Source organism: Crinia signifera, chromosome 1 (genome assembly GCF_055691185.1).
Source record: "Crinia signifera chromosome 1, ASM5569118v1, whole genome shotgun sequence".
NCBI classification, from domain to species: Eukaryota; Metazoa; Chordata; class Amphibia; order Anura; family Myobatrachidae; genus Crinia; species Crinia signifera.
Genome location: NC_139217.1, coordinates 334,667,183 through 334,676,782, shown reverse-complemented (window position 1 = coordinate 334,676,782; position 9,600 = coordinate 334,667,183). Strand labels below are relative to the sequence as shown.

The window sequence follows — 9,600 nt, the reverse complement described above, 5'->3', positions numbered from 1 at the left end:
GTTAGAGTGATCATATACTGTATGTTTAATACATCAGATTATTTTCTAGTTTAGAAAAGCAATAAATTTATACAGCACCCTTCTAGTGACATGCTTATTGTTTAGCTCTGCAATATTAATCCCATTGTGGTTATTATTTTACATTCCATAATATGCAAGTAAAATACCCAAATTCAGAGTAATTTAATAAATCATTTTTTTTCTCTTTTTAAAATACAGTAATTAGAAAAAAAACATGTCCCCTTGCCCCAATGTAACTGACCTTAGAGAGATAAAGTAGAGACTTTGCAAAGTAACCAGTTGCTGATTGGTTGCTAGGGGCAACTGCTCCACTGTATGCATCATGAAGGTTCATACATATCCATCTCTGACTGTAATGTGGAGTAAACAGAGCTACTACAGTATACTGTATAACATGCAGCAGCCAGCACTGTGTCTGCACTGCATACACACAATACATGTGCCTGAGCACAGCAGTGCCACACATGGTAGCTCACAGGTACTGCACAGTCTCATTATGGCTGTATAGTCAGAGATTAGTTCAGGGATCTGTATGATCAGTGAACTAATTGAACTACTGAACTATTTGCAGGACTCATGAGTCATCAGGACAATGTAGTTCATTTGGATCCGCAGAGTCCAGACCATGTCTGAGCTCAGCACTGCCATCTTTGGCAGCTACCATGTACTGCCTCCTGTGTATTGCATGAGAGCTGATAACATGGCTGCTGCAGAAGCTCCTACACAAGTCCCAGCAGCAGATTTAGCACAGCAGTATGCTCAGGACCCAGTACCGCAGCAGCAAGTGTTTGGACATCTGAACTAATCATATAATGATAGCATCACATAAAGGTGAGCAGCATGAGCACACATTCTCACTCACAGACACACCACACAACTTTGGCTAGGCAGTGCATATTTTTATTTTATTACATCTGTATTTGCTGGGCTTTGTTGTACTTTTAACTTTAGATTCAGGAAGTAAAGATCCAGTAAATGAGCCTTATGGATCTGCTGGGCTCTGTCTGTCTGTGTGTTACAATTCCAACTTGCTTTACTTCCTGGTGAACTAAATGAACTAATCTTTGCCAGAGCAGTGATCTGAACGATTTAGTTCACTTTGAAGATTAGTTCATTTTGATCTAATCATTCACGAACTACCCAGTGCAGCGAGTGCCGGATCGCCAAATCTGTATATATATATATATATATATATATATATATATATATGTAGGAAGACGCCTCCAGGCAGGGTTGACATCAGAAATTGTGGGGCCGGGGACTGGAAAAACAGGCAGTGGGCAGTGCTGCCCCCTTTCCTCACCTATTGTTACACAAAATATATTTGTCAGTTATTTTGACAGCATCCATCTAGTCGGAGCCTCTCGAATAGCGAATTAAATTTAATTTTTTTTTATTGAAGTAATCATTTTTTTTTACATTGCAAAGCAAATTCAATAAACATCTCCTCACAGGTACATTTCACAGGTGACATGACATGGTTATACAAGGGTCACAAAGAAGAGTACAAATAATAATAAATAAATACAATAAAAAAATGCTTGCTGTGTTGTGTTAGAAGGGGGGTGCCCCCTTTTCTAAAACCATCATGTTGTACCAGGTAGACAAGTGTACAGCCTTTCTGGATATATGGTCAGGTTGTACCCATTTAGACAATATGTTTTTCTTTGCCGCTGTGGCTATTCTAGCTAAGATGAATCAATTAGATTTTAAACAAAAAACCTTACAGTCGGGGGGGGTGGGGGGGGGGGGGTGGCATAATGCTGTGTACACACAGGGGAGATATATTGCTAGCAATATATTGCTTGCAATATATTGCTGAGCAATATATTGCTCGGTGTACTTGCAATATATCTCCGCAATATATTTCTCAGCAATATATTGCTCAGTGTCCAGTTTTTCAGAGGGACCAGCAATTTTCCATGAAAATTGCTAGCAATTTTGACTAGATTTTTTTTACCCTCTATTTAAATTCATTTATGATTGACATGGGTTGTGGGAAGTCTGTATATGGTGTACTTGTGGAGTATCACGGCTCCCACGATGGCCATCGTATGCTAAAAAAATTGCATCGCATGCGATGCGATTGCACCCGATTTTGCACTGAAATACATCTAAATGCATTGAAATGTGTAGGAAACATGTGAAATGCCCCCAAATGTCATTTTTCATAGTGTACCACCCCCACTATCAACCCGAAGTGTGGCGAGCGCAGCGAGCCCCGCGGATACCTTCACAGGTATCCGCATCCCCTCGCGGGCTTCACAGGTGTCCGCGTCCGCTCGCCACGCTTCGTGTTGACGTTGATAGTGAGGGTGGTACACTATGAAAAATGACATTTGGATGCATTTCAGTGCAAAATTGGGTGCAATCGCATCGCATGCGATTTGTTTGTATGCGATGCGATCGCATGCGGTTTTTCAAAAAATCACCAAAAATCGGCTAAAATCGCATCCCATCGCATGCCATCTCATGCCACTACATTTGGCATGCGATGGCATGCGATGGGAGCCGTGATAATCCACAAGTACCTACAGATGTAGCAGGGGTCATCTTTGTAGGGGCAGGATAATCTAGCGGCAGCAGCCGCTAGTGCCCCGCTCCCACCAGGGGTGTGGGGGCACAAGACGGCCGTGCGGCCCCTGCCAACGGTCCCCACTGCCCCAACCCCCCCCCCCCCCCAAAAAATCATTTATTCATTTTATTCATTTATTTATTTATTTATTCATTTTTAATCTGCTCAGATACTATTGGTGTGGGGCAGCATGGTAATGCTCATGCTGCCCACCGATGGTGCAAATCACCATCGATGGGCAGCATGAACATAATCATGCTGCCCGACACCAATGCCCCCTTCATTTTAAATCTGCTCAGATACTATTGGTGTGGGGCAGCATGGTAATGCTCATGCTGCCCACCGATGGTGCAAATCACCATCGATGGGCAGCATGAACATAATCATGCTGCCCGACACCAATGCCCCCTTCATTTTAAATCTGCTCAGATACTATTGGTGTGGGGCAGCATGGTAATGCTCATGCTGCCCACCGATGGTGCAAATCACCATCGATGGGCAGCATGAACATAATCATGCTGCCCGACACCAATGCCCCCTTCATTTTAAATCTGCTCAGATACTATTGGTGTGGGGCAGCATGGTAATGCTCATGCTGCCCACCGATGGTGCAAATCACCATCGATGGGCAGCATGAACATAATCATGCTGCCCGACACCAATGCCCTCTACTACAGCCTATGCACTTACTGGATAGTGCGGCTGTGTAGTAGTGTGCTGATGGGGGGGAGCTGCTGCTGTGTGCGGTAATGCTGGAAGACCGGAGCAAGAAGCAGGGGCTGGCTCCGTGTCTCCGTCGGGTGGGCGGTGAGTGACAAGGCGGGTGGGCGGTGAGTGACAAGGCGGGTGGGCGGGTACCCGGCCGGCGCAGGAGGCTAGTGTCGCTTGTCGCTGGTGCACAGTGCTTTGTGCACCAGCGACCTGCAATTTTGTGCAGAATCTGAGGAGCAAGCTCCTGCGACCAGCGACCATGAAGCGCTGGCCGCGGGAGCGCGCTCCCAGCCATTTATCGCTGGCTGCACATTAAATTACTGGCAATATGGTCACTGAGCGACCATTTTGCCAGCGATTTAATGCATAATTGCAGCAGTGTGTACGCACCTTAAGACCTGCCACATATTTTTTAAAGGTATGCCATACCCATTTACTTTCACCAATGGTTACAGCCTTGCTGAGCCTGCACTGTTAAGCAGGGCCGTCTTTCCCATTGGGCACGATGGGCAGTTGCCCGGGGGCCCTAGGACCTAGGGGCCCCCGGCCCAGCCCAATGGGAAAGATGGTGGCCGGGGTCCGGGAATCCGCTCACCCTCGCTGGGGGATCCGGGCAGGGGGATCAGGGCGGTGGCGGTAGCTAGAAGCCTGATTCGGCTAAGCTCTATTTGCCGGCGGGGCGGGAAGCGCTGTTGCATTTGAATAGACTGGCCGGACGCTGATTGGCTGAATTCAGAAAATCAGCATCCGGCCAGTCTTTGAAAAGGCAACAGCGCTTCCCACCCCGCCGGCAAATAGCTCTTCACCTCCTAGCTAGCAGTGAATTTAATTTCGGGGGTCCGTGTGCCGGGGTTCTGATCACCCTCACTGGGTGATCCGGCAGGGGGATCAGGGCATCGGTGGCGGTAGCTAGGAGCCCGAAGCGGCGAAGCGCTATTTGTCGGCAGGGGGGGCGAGAAGCGCTGCTGCATTTAAAATGACTAGCTGAATGCTGATTGGCTGAATTCAGCCAATCAGCATCCGGCCAGTCTTTTCAAATTCAACAGCGCTTCCCGCCCCCGCCGACAAATAGTGCTTCGCCGCTTCGGGCTCCTAGCTACCTCCACCGCCGCCCTGATCCCCTTCCCCAGCGAGGATGGTCGGATCCCCGCCACCCGGCCACCATCTTTCCCATTAGCGCTATTTGCCGGTGGGGCGGGAAGCACTGCTGCATTTGAAAAGACTGGCCGAACGCTGATTGGCTGAATTCAGCCAATCAGCGTCTGGCCAGTCTTTTCAAATGCAACAGCGCTTCCCGCCCCGCCAGTTAATAGCGCTTTGCCACTTCAGGGTAGGCTCCTAGCTACCGCCGCTGCCCTGATCCCGCTGCCCGGATCCCCCAGCGAAGATGATCGGATCCCCGGCCGCCGGAAGCTGACTGGCTGCCGCACGGAGCCAGAGAGGAGAGGGTTGGGGAGGTGACTGTGGGCTCCTGGGCAAACTAATTTGGGGGGGGGGGGGGTCCAGTGAACTAGGTTGCCCAGGGGCCCTTCCTAATGTTAAGACGGCTCTGCTGTCAAGCAATATTTACATCCTGTTTGAGCCCCTTAGACACTGCACCAGGATTATGCACACCATAATGCCCATTACACATTGTCACACACAGCAAAGCCCATTACATATTACGCCACACACGGTAATAACCATTACATCACATACCGTAATGCCTATTACATATTACACCACACATCGTAAAGCCCATTAGACATTGTCACACATGGCAAAGACCATTACATAGTACACCACCCACCGTAATGCCCATTTCATATTAAGCCACACACCGTAATAACCATGACATATTATGCCACACACCGTAATGCTTACGCTTACCTGTATGCATGTTGCCAGGAGTTACATGCTTGTTGCCAGGGGTTTCTTGCTCGATGACAGGGGTTACATGCTTGTTGCCAGAGGTTAGATATCCTTGCCTGGGGGGATACATGGTCCTTACCAGGGTTTCTTGCTTATTGCCACAGGGTGGAAGTTAAATGCCTATTGCCAGGGGGGGTTACATACTCCTTGCCATGCATTTCATGCTCCTTACCAAGGTAGGAGGTAATTAAATGCTTGCTGCCATGGAACATTTCATGATCTTTGCCATGGGGTAGATAGTTGCCATAGGGGAATAGGTGCTCATTGTTAGGGGGAATTTCTTGCTCCTTGCCCAAAGGTTCGCAGTGCACACCAGTGCTCCTGGAATCCGCACTTCTGGGTAACGCTGGTCGCTCTGCGCTACCCTTCCCTGTCAGACGCTAGAGGTACAGGAGCATGTATGTGAGCGGCGGGCAGCAGCAGCGGCGGCCAGTGAACTAGGCTGCAGCATCTCCCACCAGTTCCTCATCACTGCTGCCTAAGCATGTCACCGCTCATGCATATGTAATAAGCAGGGACTGGGATCTTTACATATGCACTTCGCCAGGTTCCCGCTCATTAGATAAGCACAGACGGGGATCCAGCGCAGTGCATATTGAATTAATCTGGTCCCCCCCCCAATCAATTGCAAAACTATTCTACATCTACCATAAACCATCAATGATTATGATTCATTGATTCGTCGATGGCCATCCCTACGATGCAGGATAAAGTGCCAAACATGTACATGGTTTGGTTGTATGCGTTGTAGTCGACAGTGGATCCTTGATATAATCCTCGTAGTCCTTATACGTGATGTCTTCATATCATACGAGAGGAAAACAAAACCAAAGTCACACATAGGGGTTGATCTATGCTGTCTATTGGGATTGGTAGTCATACACTTTCAAAAATAATAATGAAAAAAATTAAGAAAATTTCCTCTCCCAATGAAAGTAGTGTCCAATCCATTACTACACATGCATCCCAATTATGGGGTTTATTCAGTAAATTCTCAGAATTAAAATCTTTCTCTAATGGGCAAAACCATGTGCACTGCAGGTGGGGCAAATTTAATGTGCAGAGAGAGAGAGTTGGATTTGGGTGAGGTGTGTTCAAATCTAAATTGCAGTGTAACAAGAAATCAGCCAGCATTTACCCTGCACAGAAACAAAATAAATCACACAAATCTAAAGTTGCCCAACCACTAGAAATATCAGCGATCTTAAAATGTGCGCATAAATGTGCCTTGAAATCATTTTGTCCATCCCGGACAAAACATTTCAGGCAAATGCACATTTTCACCAAAGATTTATTTTAAGGTCCAATGTGCGTGCTTTCCTATTGATCTTTTGTTAAATCTTTGGATCTTTCATGCAGCAGGTAATATCAGAAGATTTAGCAAAAGATCCGCAGGAGTGCACATGCGATTGAGATCGGCCAATTTCCAGTAAAAAAAAAGACTAATCTGGTCTGCTGTCCAAAATCGGCCGCTTGAAAAAAAAAATAAAAAATTCTACTGCGTTGGCACCTTAACTCTCTTTGCACATGTTACATATGCCTCACCTGCAGTGCACATGGTTTTGGCCATTAGAGAAAGATTTTGCTTTTGAGAGCCTTACGGAATCAGGCCCTATGTCCCCACAGAGTCACAATAGCAATTTCTGGCATACACAGAATTTAATAAAAAATGTACTGTATGGGGCATTTCTGGTTGGTGACATGGTGACTATTCAAATAGAGATGGACCAACTAATAGAGCTGTTGCTGAAGTGTTTGCATATACAAGCCCATCATCATTCATAATGCGTAAACCTGCACCTACAGTAGGCTTGGTGCTCAAATTTAGATGGTTTGGCCGGAGGGGTAATACAAAGTAAAAAGCTGAAAGTGGGCCTCAGTTCTTCACATGCAGTTGCAAGGTTGTACACCAGGGCAACACCTTATGGCTTTGTTTGCATAAAGTTGCAGACGTACAACTGTCAAAAGAACAGAAATAGAAGCCATTGTGTCAAATTTAGAATCAGGCCTGTAGTGCATACCTCCCAGCAGTCCCGATTTTCTTTGGACAGCCCCTCCCTTTTTTTTTTTAGAACTGGTCTTATTCCATTGTCCCGCATGGGGGGTAATTGGAATTCCCCTTGTTTCTCTCTGCTTTGCTTAGTAGATCAGTGGTCATAGATGCTGTGCACAGGGAGACTGCAGGCATGCTAGTAACTCAGAGCACTACTCATTCTCCCATAGTGATGTCAAATGAGGGCATGACCCATAATCGTGTTATTGCTGCAAAGCCATGCCCCTTTGCTGAGACCGCACCCCTATTTTCAGGACGGGGTTGTTGGGGGCTTTGGTGTACTAAAAGTCTACAATTTGCTGTTTGAGAAGTTGGGAGCTACTGTATGCATAGTGTGCAAATAATCAAAACTGGAGTAGTGTCTTCCTGATAGTTATACACAACAACAACAACCTGGGATACTATACATGCATGACAATGTTGTCCAACCATCCATAAGTTATTTATGTGTTTTTATAGTTTCAAGTTTGTTAAAAGTTGGGGATTTTTCGTTATCTCCCTTATACAATTTCCAAAACCCATTTCCATCAATACAAGACCTTAACCTACATGTACTACAACTTTGGTCAGATTATGGCATTTAAAGCTTTCTACATTTGATTATTCATTAGTATAATATTAGCTTGCCCACAGAACTGTCTTTTCATACTGTCTGCCAAAATTCAGGGTAAAAGAATAAAAAGGAAATAGTAAAAGTAGCTGCCCCATAATCCCTGACCTGGCAGTGTCTTTTGCGGATGCGTGACTCAAGTTCAAACTTGTGTACAATGTAGGCTGGGGAGAACACAGCGCTCCTTCCCATAGGAATAGGCAAATCACTAAAAACCTGCCAAAACTAGTATTTATGTATAATGAGCAAATTAATGTAAATGAATAGGCCCCTTGAAGATCAAAGTACAACATAAAAATATAAATAACATTTGTTTGAGTTGAAATGCTAATGAGCATGATCTCTGTGAGCCTATGCATTGGAAGGCTTGTCTATAGAGTACATCTAAAAGACAGCATGGTGAGCTAAAATTACAACGTACAGCAACTTTTAACGGAGAAGGAATCTTTCGTACAACATCAGTTTATAAAAAAACACAACCTCTAGAGCACTTTAAAAAGCTCTTAGCTTGGATGAAGGAATCCATTGTTAGGAAGAATGATCTCTATGCTAGGCACGGAGTGAAAAGAACAAAGTCCAGGACAAGTAATGTATACGTATAATAGATATTCCCATTCAGAATGTTTTGGGGGCTTTTTTTGGGGGGGGGGGGGGGGGAATTTATTTTTAAAGACTTTGAAGAAATTCAGTGAACAGCTGTGATTTTTTTCCTTTGGATATTGTTTTATCGTGATTAAATATATCTATATATGCAGATGCACAACTAGCACCGGTGCCCCTCAAGGATGTGTCCTCTCCCCCCTGCTCTTCTCCCTCTACACAAACGACTGCACCTCAGCAGAACAGTCAGTAAAAATTATAAAATTTGCAGACGACACAACGGTTATCGGCCTAATCATGGATGGAAACGAGTCGGCATACAGACGGGAGGTGGATCGGCTAACTAAATGGTGTAGCGGAAACAACCTTGACCTCAACCCCCTCAAAACGGTGGAGATGGTGGTGGACTTCAGAAGGAAACCAAATGCCATGCACCCACTCATAATATCTGACAGAGTAGTGTCGAGGGTCGACTCCTTCAAATTCCTAGGAACAAAGATTTCCTGCGACCTCAAATGGGGTCCCAACCTCATTACAACTGTCAAGAAGGCTCAGCAGCGGTTGTTCTTTCTGAGGCAACTCAAGAAATTCAACATCCCCCAGGAGCTGCTGCTCATCTTCTACACTGCCATAGTAGAGTCTGTCCTTTGCTCCTCGATCACAATCTGGTTCGGAGGAGCAAACGAGAATGACAGATGAAGGCTGCAAAGAGTTCTGAGGATGGCAGAAAAGATCATTGGGGCGGAGCTCCCCACTGTCCAAGAACTATACCTAGCCAGGGTCAATAAGCGTGCAGGAAAGATCTTGGCGGACAAGCTACACCCTGGCCACAACCTGTTTGAACCCCTTCCGTCAGGCAGACATTTTAGGTCCATCCCAGCAAAGACGATAAGAACTACAAAAGGCTTCTTCCCAATAGCTGTCCACCAACTAAACCGTATTGAACATACCAAATACTAACTCAAACTTTTCTAGATACATGTGAAATGTATGTGATGTATGTTTATGCCTCTCTTCCCACCCCCTTTGTGTTCCCTGATTGATGCTGCACTGTTACCACAAAAAATTCCAAGCATACGCAAGCATACCTGGCCAATAAAGATGATTCTGATTCTGATA

At 45.7% G+C, this 9,600-nt stretch overlaps 1 long non-coding RNA gene across 1 annotated transcript; it reads left to right on the top strand.

Moving 5' to 3' along the window:
• Positions 1-414: 414 nt before the first annotated feature.
• LOC146006409 (uncharacterized) lies at positions 415-9,600 on the top strand. Its single transcript, XR_014444108.1, has 2 exons — positions 415-852; positions 8,637-9,600. It is a non-coding gene; the product is annotated as an uncharacterized LOC146006409 (long non-coding RNA).